A 13,072-nucleotide genomic window follows, 5' to 3' on the forward strand; every position below is an offset into this window, starting at 1 on the left:
TTTCAAATGAAAACCCATCCCCCCTCTGCCCTTTCTGCTTTATCTGCATGGCAACCACCTCCTGGAAGAACTCTGTTGTTTGCAAGTTCACACAACAATGTTGCAATTGAACTCTGAACTCTCAGTGCACCTGCATATCCAGTGCATTCTTTCATTTAATGACTTTTTATTGACCACTCAAAATACATCTTTCAAAGAACACATCCGTGCACCCTAACTTTTTGTTTTCAGCAATCAAAATCCACCAATCACTGTTACTGCTTCATGAACACAGAAACTCCACAGTTTTTTTCATTTCAAACTCTCATTTTTTCAACTGCCATTTCATTGCCACACTTCATCTGACTGCAGGAGAACTTTCTCTCACCATGTTTTCTGTCTGGATTGTTGGTCATAGTTATATTCACTGGGCTCAAAGGTACGTTGAAAGCAGGAATTTACCTAACCTCAATTTACAAGATGTGGAAATTAAGTGGTTTGGCCACAGAGGATTAAAATGTCACCAATTGATACCATTGGTGAAAACCTTTATGCATTTGCCCAAACCTGACCTGTTAATTGTGCACTGTGGAGGTAATGACTTGGGCACTTTGACTGGGGTAGGTCTGGAAATGCTTTTAAAGGACACCTTTGAGCAATTGATGGCACTTTTTCCTCAGACTGCCTTGGTATATTCAAATATATGCCAAAGACAGAAATGGAGGTGGTCCAACCAATTTTGTCCACAAATTGAGAAATCGAGGAAGCATGTAAACAAATCTGTTTCAGCTTACATGAGAGACCATGGAATGGGCTCCCTGTACAACAATAACTTGCGTTACTACATGCAAGATATCTACAGAGGAGATGGAGTTCACTTCTCAGATGAGGGCAACAGAATTTTCACTCTGAATTTAAGAATGTGCATTGGTACCTACTTATAAGTACCTAAATGTACCATAAACCCAAAAGCTCTTCTCAGAGCTACCCTACATCTGATCACTCACAATTATTATTTAACTCTAACATTTTTCACTAATTTTCAACAAAATACGCTACCGGGGCCGCTACCCGGTACGCGTACCGGGAGCTAACCTCGCGAAATTTTTTAAAAAAATGTTTTTTTTTCGCACATAGTAGCCTCCTCAGCCACCCTCAGAAAACCTAGGGGGTCAAGATAACTCTACCGTGCCCCCTTCTACCCATTCTGAACATTATTTGCCCTCCATCTTGTATCTTAATTCGACCGAAACACAAAATGGTGGACTCCTGGAGCGCTTAAGGTCCGCGAACCGGGGCGCTCAACGGTTCGCGTACCGGGTCGCTCCCTGGGAAGCGCACCATCAAAAAAGGTGGGAAAGTAGTTCACACAAAAGCCACTTGAGATAATTTCACCAAATATAGATTAGCTCATACTACATACCAATCCCTACCATTTTCACAAATTTGATTGGAATTCCATTTAGCCATTTAGCCTGTAGACCTCTCTAAATACCGTGAGGTAAATTACTTCACAAAACACATCTGAAGTGTTGGAATTCACAACCAATTAAAATGTTACTTTCATTTTCTACTTTTTTTACCTGACATTTGATTGGTTATGTACCCGAATATATATAAAGGAAGAGAAGGAAACACAGCCATTTTGACTACTACTTCCTGGTGTACATTTCAATAGGATTTTCATTAATAACTTCAACTTATTTTTAAAGGTAAGTTGTTATTTTTAAAACTGAAGTATATTGTGCACTTTAAGTTAATATGGCAAACTTTTTCTGTTAGTTATATACTATCCCTCTGTAGTACTTATAAATTTAGATACAATCACTCTGATACTATACACTGCCCAAAGATAAATTCACTGTTAAAAACTGCCTATCTAAAATTAATCCCAACATTGCCCAACCTCTACTAATATATATTTTTTTATGCAAATTTCAGGGAAAATGGAAAGCGAACAAAAAATTTCATTTGAAATTGTCCTTCCAGAGTCCAACACAGAAATCATTGATCCAAATGAGATTGAATTTATGGATGAAACTTGGGACCAAGAACTACTGCAATGTGTACAAGCAGTAGATAACCTCCTTGCAAATGAGGACATTTTACAACCTCAGAGACTACAAAGTATATTCCATGATAATTTTGAAATTTCTGACAATGAAATGTTAGAAAGTTTAATAAATTATGAAACACAATAAAAAATGCTTAAAAAAAAAAATAATCAACAAAAACAACAATCAATTAACATACAGCATTTGAAAAGTCTATCATTCATTTTTCATTGCAGTACGCTGCCCAGAACGCTTTTTTTTTTTTTGCCCCGCGGGGCCCTTTTAAAGCCTCCACATTAAACCTAAGGGGTCAGGGAGGATCTACTATGCCCCCTTATGGTTATTTCCCCTTTTGTTTTGGCCTCCTCTTGTCTCTCAATCCTACCGAGAGACAAGATGGCGGCCGCTCCGGACTGTTTGGAATGTTTACAGACGCCGGAGAGCCAATCAGCTTCGCTACGCGAAGTTTTGGTACGCTCCCCGGTCCGCGAACCGGGAGCTGCCCAGTCCGCTGTTACAGATATATATCTTTTTTTAAATGTTAATTTCTCAAAATCCACTGGAGCACATATATTGAGACCTACAAAAGGCACATCGGGCTACCAGTCTCTACAATTTTGCCAAGTTTCGTGCAAATCCATTCAGCCGTTCGGGCTAAAAGTGCGACAGACCGCCCTATGGAAAACTCAATGTTAAAAACACGTTTTGGGACCCCCCTTTTTTCTCGGCCCCCCCTTGACGAAACCCCCCCAAATTTCCAAGGGCTGCTCAGAAACAAAATGTTCCATTTTCCAGAAAATTTCAGCCAATTCCGTCCACAAACACCAAAGTTATTAGACATAGAATTTTCAAAAAACCCATAGGGAAAAAATCCTAACTATATATACCTACTGGCGACCGCCAGTAGGTAATATATATACATTCACTGAAAAAACCATAGGTTTTACACCAGTTATAGTTAGCTGTACATTTTAGTCATACAAAACCATTGAAATTCCCCGTTATAGTTAGTTGTACTCACTATAACTCGTACGCCCGCAATCCACTGCTGATGACGTCACATATTACATCATTCATGACATGGTCAGTGACATCACTGATGACGTCTGTCTCTGCAAACAGTATGTTTGTCTCTGCCTAAGATCACACTGATGGGTGAATCAAGCTTCACTCATACTGTGATCTTAGGCAGAGACATACATACTGTTTGCAAAGACAGACATGGTACATGATATCTAACATTCTGATCAGGTGCCTAAGATACCACTGTGAGTGAAGCTTGATTCACCCATCAGTGTGATCTTAGGCAGAGACACACATACTGTTGGCAGAGACAGACATGGTACATTATATCTAACATTCTGATCATGTGCCTAAGATCACACTGTGAGTGAAGCTTGATTCTCCCATCACTGTGATCTTAGGCAGAGACACACATACTGCTGGCAGAGACCGACATGGTACATTATATCTAACATTCTGATCATGTGCCTAAGAACACACTGTGAGTGAAGCTTGATTCACCCATCACTGTGATCTTAGGCAGAGACACACATACTGTTTGCAGAGACAAACATGGTATATTATATGTAACATTCTGATCATGTGCCTAATATCACACTGTGAGTGAAGCTTGATTCACCCATCAGTGTGATCTTAGGCAGACACACACATACTGTTTGCAGAGACAGACATGGTACATTATATCTAACTTTCTGATCATGTGCCTAAGATCACACTGTGAGTGAAGCTTGATTCACCCATCAACTAAGCATACCTTTTCACAAGAAAACATTTTATTTAGTAATTTGTATTTCACACAATGCACAGCCCTTTTAAATTACCACTACAAAGCAAAGCAGAAACATAACTCATTAATAAAATACATTTCCAATATGCAGTATACAATTTTTAAACAGCATTACAAAAAAACATAACACACAATGCAAGAATAAAGAAGCACAATATGCTTCTTAATCTTCCCTATACTGCATACAGCAGTGTATCTTCATTAAATGAATCATATATCAGATAACACACAGGCACAGAGTAAAGTGAGACACAAGCAAAGAATAGTCTTTAAGCTGATTGAGGCAAACTGTTACAAGGCACAGGTGACATTATTGAAAAATGTGAAATTGTTTTCGCTTATTTCAAACTGAAAGGCAGTGTGATACTTCACCAAAATTTAAAAAGCAGACTTTTTTCCAGAAAATATTTTCCATACTAAATCGTTTTTGACACAAAGCACAGCTCATTTAAATGACCACTACGGAAACAAAGCACAAACCTAACTCATTTCCAAAATACATTGCCAATATGCACAATTTTATTTTTAAACAACATTACAAAAAAACATGACACAAACAACAAGAATAAAGAAGCACAAAATGCTTTTTAATCTTGCCCATAGTGCATACAGCACTCTATCTTTATTAAAAGAATCATTACTCACCTTTAAAAATGCTTTGAAAGATGTAGAACAGTGTCAGTCACACTCAGCAGATTTTCTTAAGCAGAATCTGTGAATAATGCTTCTTTCACTGGAGCCTGAGAATAATGGCACAGATTCTTACTCATTTCAGACCCATATTCTTGTACATAATCAAAATTGTTCCCACACAAATTCCAAACCAAACTGCACATTGTAATTGCTTGCACATTTCAAGACTATGAAACTCACATAACATTCACCCATCCCCCCAGTGCTCATTCACCCTGTAACCATGGTAACTCCCTCCTAACCCAGCACACAGTTCACAAGTTCATCATACTATGTTGCAAAACAATACAGCAAGGGTGTTTGACCTCTCAATATACTTGCTAATCAAGTGCAATGTTTCTTTAAATGACTTTTTCCCAACCATTGAAATGACCTCTTTAAAAAAAAAGCATGCACCCTAATTTTCAGTGGTGAATTTTAAGAAAGCACCAATCATTTCTTGTTTTTCAACTGCACTGAATCTCAACCACTTTTTTTTCATAATTCCTACTTTCAAACTGCCATTTCATTTCCACGACTCATCTGACTAGAAGCACATCTACCTTCAAGATGCCAAAAGTCTGGTTTGTGGGTCATAGCTATGTCTTCTGGAGTGGAAAATGTGCAAGCAACAGAGGGATTTACAACCTTCATTTACCAAATGTGGACATTGTGTGGATTGGACAGAGAGGATTGAGAAGTCACCAATTGATACCATTTGTAAAATCCTTTATGCATTTACCACAGCCTGACCTCATAATTGTGCACTGTGGTGGAAATGACTTGGGTACCTTGACTGGGGTAGGCCTGGAAATGCTTTTAAAGGACATCTTTGGGCAATTGATGTCACTTTTTCCAAAAACTGCCTTGGTATTTTCTAATATATGCCAAAGGCAAAAATGGAACTGGTCCAACCAATTTTGTCCACAGATTGAGAAAGCAAGGAAACATGTAAATAAATATGTTTCTGCTTTCCTCAGAGACTATGGTATGGGTTCCATTTACCACAACAACTTGCGTTACAACATGCAAGGCATCTATAGGAAAGATGGTGTTCATTTTACAGATGAGGGGAATAGAGTCTTCCTCTTGAATTTGAGACTCTGCATTGGTACCTACTTGTAGGTACAAAAAACACCCACATAACATAACAGCTCTTTTCAGAGCTAACTTACCTCTAAACACTCTACAATATTTTTTTACTCTATTTATTTACACTGATTTTCCCCGTGGTGCGCTCAGGGTGCTCGCACCGGAGAGCGCTCCTGAGAATGCACCCAGCGCTCACCCCGCGAAAATGTTTTAAAAAATTGTTTTTGGGCCCTTCAGGGTCCTTCTAAGCCTCCTTAAAAAAACTTAGGGGGTCAGCAGGGGGTGTCTACCCTGCCCCCTTTTAATCATTTCCCCCTTTTTTTTTTACCTCAGGTGTCTCAATTTTCCCGAGACACAAGATGGAGGACTGTCCGGACTGTTAAGAATGTTGACATACATCATACAGCCAATCAGCTTTCCGCTCGCGCACTCCCGTAGCGCGCCGGGTGCGCTCCCCGGTACGCGTACCGGTGAGCGCTCGTAGCGCGCCTATTGATATTTATGTTTTTTGAAGTTGCCTTTCATAAAAACCACAGGAGCAATTTCAAAGAAATATAGAAAAGGCCCTACTACATACCAGTACCTATCATTTTGCCAACTTTGGTGTAATTCCATTCATCCATTCAGGCTGTAGCTGTGTCTAAATGTCCTATAGAAAATTGCGTGGGGAAAACACATTTGAAAGTATTGAAATTTAAAACCAATCAAAATATTACTTTAGTTTGGAATTTGTGTGTGATGAAGTTTGATTGGTTATGTATATATCTTAAATGAGAGGAAAACACTGCCATTTTGTGTTACCCCAGTCTGAGGTACTTTTGATAGAAAATTTGGGTGCTCAATTGCTGGACTTAGAATAACACAGTACTAACTCATCTACTTTCAAAAATGTGAGTTGTTAATTTGTAAGGGGAACTATGTTGTACACTTTAAGATTATTTGGAAAATGTTTTCTATTAGTTATTTACAGTCCTTCTGTTATAATTATTGTTTAAGATTGGCTTCATCATATGCAGTGCTTTATATTTCTAGTTCCTGTCTGATACTATACACTGCCCAATTAATTTTAAAGAACTAAATACTTGATTAAGCTACTTTTATGTTATGTATTACTAAAAACGATAATTAAAAATGATTACTTTTTTCTGCAATTTACAGCAAGAAATTTGAAATTAAAATGAATACAAATGAGGAGACCAAGAAAATTTCATTTGAAATTTCAACGATATTTATTGAAATTCAAGATGACACGGATAATTTTGGGGATGAATCTCTTGACGAAGAATTTATCGAATGTTTGAATAAAATAGAATCATCATGGCACACTTTTAATAAGGACATTCCTGATCATATGATTGAAGAGGAAATTCCAGATGAAGACATGCTACAAGTTCTATTAAATTATGAAAATTCTGAACAATAAATTAATATTTACAAATTCAAAATTAGTTGACATATTATTCATTTTTATTTCTAATTTATGAAGTAGTAGCGAAGTGATTGTATTGAAGTGAATTTTAGACTCTGCATCGGTACCTACTTGTAGGCACTTAAATCACTCACATAACACAACAGCTCTTTTTAGAGCTACCCTACTTCTAAGCTCTCCAAATTCTTATTTTACACTATTTTCTTTCAATGTTTTTCCCTGTGGTACGCTCTGGGTGCACGTACCGGTAAGCGTACATGGGAACGCACACAGCGCTAACCCAGCGAAAATTGGGAAAACCTATGGGGTCAGGGGGTGTCTACCCTGCCCCCTTTTAATCATTTCCCCCTTTTTGTTTTTTCCTCAGGTGTCTCGATTCTACCGAGACACAAGATGGCGGACTCTCCGGACTGTTTAGAATGTAGAATGGGTGCGCTCCCTGGTACGCGTACCGGTGAGCGCTCGGAGGGCGCCTATAGATATATATGTGTTATTGAAGTTAATTTTCAAAAAACCACAGGAGCAATTTTCACCAAATATAGCAAAGGCACATCTGCGCACCAGTCCCTACAATTTGGCAAAGTTTCGCGTAATTCCGTTCAGCGGTTTGGGCTGTAGACTTGTCAGACCGTCCTATGGAAATTAACATGGGGAAAACACGTTTTGGGACCCCCCCTTTTTTCTCAGCCCCCACTTCACGAATCCCCCCGAAACTTTCAGGGAAGGAGCGGAGCGGAGCTGGCCAAATTTTTTTTTTAATATATACGCAAATTCCTCAACCGGCGCCACAGTTATTCCCAATAGAATGTTGTGGATTTCCTATGGTAGCTAGGTCCTAACTATAACTACCTTCTGGCGACCTCCAGTAGGTAATATATATATATATACTTGAAGATGAAGGATCACAAGAAAACAATAGCTAGCCAGGGCAAAAATCTGGATCCCAAAGGATACAATGAGTCACAAAGAAATAAAATATATATATATATATATATTACCTACTGGCGGTCGCCAGTAGGTATATATAGTTAGGATTTTTTCTCTATGGGTTTTTTGAAAATTCTATGTCTAATAACTTTGGCGTTTGTGGACGGAATTGGCTGAAATTTTCAGGAAAATGGCACATTTTGTTTCTGAGCAGCCCCTGAAAATTTTGGGGGGGTTCGTCAAGGGGGGCCGAGAAAAAAGGGGGGTCCCAAAACGCGTTTTTCCCATGTTAATTTCCATAGGGCGGTTGGCCTCACTTTTAGCCCGAACGGCTGAATGGATTTGCACGAAACTTGGCAAAATTGTAGGGACTGGTAGCCCGATGTGCCTTTTGTAGGTCTCAATATATGTGCTGCAGTGGATTTTGAGAAATTAACGTTTAAAAAAAGATATATATCTGTAACAGCGGACTGGGCAGCGGCCCAGGACGCGGACTTTTCGCGCAACGGAGCTTTGTGAAGCGAAGCTGATTGGTTCTCCGGCGTCTGTCAACATTCCAAAAAGTCCGTAGCGGCCGCCATCTTGTCTCTCGGTAGGATCGAGAGACAAGAGGAGGTCAAAACAAAGGGGGAAATAACTATAAGGGGGCATAGTAGATCCTCGCTGACCCCCTAGGTTTGATGTGGAGGTTTTAAAAGGGCCCCGCGGGGCAAAAAAAAATAATAATAATAATAATCGAACGGCTGAATGGATTTGCACGAAACTTGGCAAAATATTAGGGACTGGTAGCCCGATGTGCCTTTGCTAGGTCTCAATATATGTGCTCCAGTGGATTTTGAGAAATTAACGTTCAAAAAAAGATATATATCTGTAACAGCGCTCCGCTTCGCGTAACGGAGGTTTGCGAAGCTGATTGGTCATTCTGTCACTGGGCTATAGTTGGGCTACATCTGGCTGATATTTGGGCTACATTTGTTTTTTTGTGTGTCTGGCGGCCATCTTTGGGCTACATTGGGCTACATTGGGCTTCATTGGGCTACATTGGGCTACATTTGGGCTCCAACATATATATAGGCCAATGTAGCCCAATATATATATATATATAAGTTAATTTTCGTAAAAACCACTGGAGCATATATCTTGAGACATAGCAAAGGCACATCGGGCTACCAGTCCCTACAATTTTGCCAAGTTTCGTGGAAATCCATTCAGCCGTTCGACCTAAAAGTGAGTCCAACCGCCCTATGGAAATGCAGGAAATGAATGGGTAATTTGTAATTAGCAAATAGCTAATCGCAAACTAGGAATGGTAAAGAATCGCTATTTATTCCTTAAAGTTCGCTATTTAGGAAATGCAAAAAACTTTGATGATACATATGGCGGTTCATCTCTAACAAGATAAGAAGCATAGGGATACATTTATGATGACTGGCGCATCACCAGGGATGTGTTAGTCATTCTGTGCCGCTGTTCCATCACCTATGGTGTGCTGCATTTACAATGCGGCGCATCATGGGGCAAAAACAGCACAGATGCGTGATGTATCTGTGCCGTAAAGGTGGCGCATTGCTGGAGTTGTATCGCAAGTGTGATGAAGCTCCAGCAAGGGTCGGGGGTGCCCCTGTCGCAGGGTTTCTGTTCTCACACAGAACTGTGGACAGAGGATTGGAGGGCTCCACCCTGCTTCTCCCCCTCCCCGCCTCCCTGCCTCACCGTAACTCCCTCCACGGCCCGCGGCTGCTTATATCTCACCCTCCCTAATACACATATTATATTATTTGCTAAGAAGGCCTCTTTGTGTTGGTTTAGGGCGTGCCCATACTTTAGTGTCTTAGATTTGAAGGAATCACATCAGCATACACCAGCTCTCTCTTCATGTGAACCGCATCAACTGTTGTGTATGTGTGTTCGGCAAAGCAATATAAAACTCGCCTCATGCCCAGAATTGGCAGAAGTTGCACTTATGTTATGAGTATGAAGTCGTGGAGATCAGACCTCATAACAATTCTGTATCGTGTTGTTCTTGAAACTTTAGCACTCGCTGTACAGATATAGTTTACAAGCAAAGCAGATAGTAGAGCAATAACATATTATTCTCATGTAAACCACGATGAACTACTAGGTGGAAAGCTAAAGCAACAACTAAGTGTCGTGTGCAGAAGTTGCAAAAAAGGAAAAATGGCGTTTAAACCGGTAATGAGCCCATGCTAACTTAACACGGTGTAAAGATATCCAGGACCTAGATGACACCTCCCCATGATCCGGAAACGAACTGAATAAGATAATAGAAGTGCCATCTCATGAGAGCAGATTGCAAGTTTATATGTGGACGGTCCGCAAGGTAAAGCATTAAAAACTAGGAAAATTTAATGCTAAAGAAAAATAAAACAGCCAAGTACTTTATCGAGTCTTAAGCCAATAGGCAAGGTAAATAATAAAAACTTGACAAATAAGTCAATGAATTGTCAATGAAATGCTAGTACTCAGCATATCAAACATGAAAAAGGTCTATGACATAACTGTGTATGCAAAATAAGCTGCAACAGCCTCCAATAGGAAGTCACCGTCTTCATCCGAAAACAGTTCAGCCATCCAATTTAAAAGCGGAAAAGAACATACGTGCTCTCCCAGCACCGGATCCTCTATCACCATCAGAGGACAGCTCGGTGGGTTTTCAAGAAAGCTCTGTTCCAAGAAAGACTGTGCTGCTGCCAGTAAATTCCAGGGACCAAGTAGTCCATGCATCAATGCCACAGCCATAATCCTTTCGCCAGGACAAACCAACTCGTGAGTAATGATAGGAGTCATCAGCTGATTAAAGTCGACGTCAGGAGAAACCGGTCCGCAGAGACACAAATCAATGGCCCAATCGAAATCACAGGTCAGGCAGTGAAATACAGGCTGGACACAGGTGAAGTAGGAGAATCGAAAAGATAATCCATATGCCGTGCTTAATATCGCCAACGGCATTGTGCCATAATATTCTAGCATGCGATTGCGGAACAGTGTCAGCAGCTGCAGGGTGGGAGGTTGCATAGGAGGGACATCCATATTTAAAAATGTAAAAAAGCACAAGAGCGTCCGCTGGTAATGCAAGTAAAAATGCCAATCCACGAACCGGAGTGGAGAAAATGGAATGAAAGGAAGCAGGGATGACTCCAAAGATTTTCTCAAATGAAGTCACGAGACCACTGGTAACAACTTTAAAAAAGTGCGCCAGGGTCTTTGTGGAGGATGCGTTAAAGATAGTCGGAACCATCTTGCTGAAATTGAAAGGCAAATCTGAATTAAAAGTATTCCTTTTATCGTAACAGTAAGTGAACGGGTTATTTGCTGCAGAAATGTTCTATTTCCTCCCACACATGAACATAGGGAGTTTTCAATCTGGCCACAAATACCAACCTTGGGACAGATTTCAACGGCATGGCAAGAATAAGAGCTCTTTTGTCTCAGAGAGAGGTGGCCTTGAGTTCGGCCCGTGAAACTTTCGTGCTTCACATAGCGAACACCCGTACAGAGGTGCAGACCCTTTTCAATTAACTCAGAACAATCTTCATTATTGAGCATCAAATAACTACCATTTTCCAACAACTTGAACGTGGGGATGATAGCAGGAACTGGCGTGCCTTGCAACACGCAAGCCATATTTGGTCGGTGTTTGTTGCATGAACCGTGTAACTGTATGTGCCTACACATTAGTGAATGATCTGGCGTCTCAGTGCATTCCTCTCCATTCAGATAAACTTCTTGATCATCTTTGAAACATCTGTATGTGTATGGAAGCGACCAGACCTCATGAAGAAAAGCACTACCTAAAGGTTCATAACGACCTATTGGTATATATTTCATACAATTTGAAAACTTATATAAAGCAAAAGGCAGCGTTATTAAACCGTGGATAAGGCACGTTGCCAAAAAACCCGCAATCCTCTGCTGATGATGTCACTGAGCATGTCATGAATGATGTAATATGTGACATCATCAGCAGTGGATTATGGGTAATAGTATCTCTAGTTTACTCCCCTATAGCTGTCTTTCTTTTAACATAAGTGTCTGTTTCCTTCCCTTATACTTACTGTTTTTGGTTCGCTTCTAGTTCGCGTACCGGCGAGCGAACTGGGAAGCGAACTAAGAGAAATAGAGGTTGGCACAGTTCCAAATATTGTACCAATTTTTTAATAACGGGGAGGTAGTTCTGAAAAGAACTTTTTTTTTAATTGTTTTTGTTGTTTTATATTTTTTTTATTATTTTTCGGAACATTTTTTTACTTTTTTTGAATTTTTCTGAAGTTTTATATTTTTTTGGGTTTTTCTTGGAGGGGGCAATGAAAACGATTCATTGTAAAGGGCTCAACAGGAGCAACAAAACAAAAAAAGAAGTATTTATTATTTTGGGCGTTTCGTACAAACTTGCATATGATAGTCAATAGCTCTGTTGATCAGAGTGATGCTTTTTTCTCCGTAGGAAATGAATCCATCGCAAAATACGCAGGTGTGTTTTACTTCACCAAATTTTATTTGTATATTTGGCACCATCTCCCTGCCCTCTGGTCCCGTTACTTCCGGTACAACAGATCTTCTGGCCATAATAGGGAGATTATCTAGGTCGTTCCGAAACTGTGCAGCACTGTAGTTGTTAGGATGCCACCTAGTGATATGGCGATGCATTGTGTAGTTTCCGAAACTGTATTTTTTCTCGGTTCCTCTGGACAGTCTATCTTGACATATAAGGCAAGTTACGTATCTTGCATTTACTTTTTTCTGACCTTTGGGAATTTTAAAAAATTGCCAAATGAAGTTTTCTTTCCGGTGAGACGTCCTGGGCTGCTCAGGCAAAAACTGCCTCTCTTCGTGCTCGTCGTCCTGTTCCTCTTCTTCTTCTTCTTGTTGAATTATAACTTGAGCAGGTGGTCCACTCTTCCTTGGATGTGGTGGAGGTGGTGGGGAAGCACCAGCTGAAGCTACTAAAGAAGCCATTGCTCAGTGATCACAAAGGGTCTTTCTCTCACAATGATGAAAGTCAGAGTGAGGAAAGAAGGAGGGATTTTCATCATTTGGGAAAAACAAGAGTTCTCAACCAATCAAAAGTGTTCATTTTAGATTATATGA

Source organism: Lissotriton helveticus, chromosome 3_2, assembly GCF_964261635.1.
Source record: "Lissotriton helveticus chromosome 3_2, aLisHel1.1, whole genome shotgun sequence".
Lineage (NCBI taxonomy): Eukaryota > Metazoa > Chordata > Amphibia > Caudata > Salamandridae > Lissotriton > Lissotriton helveticus.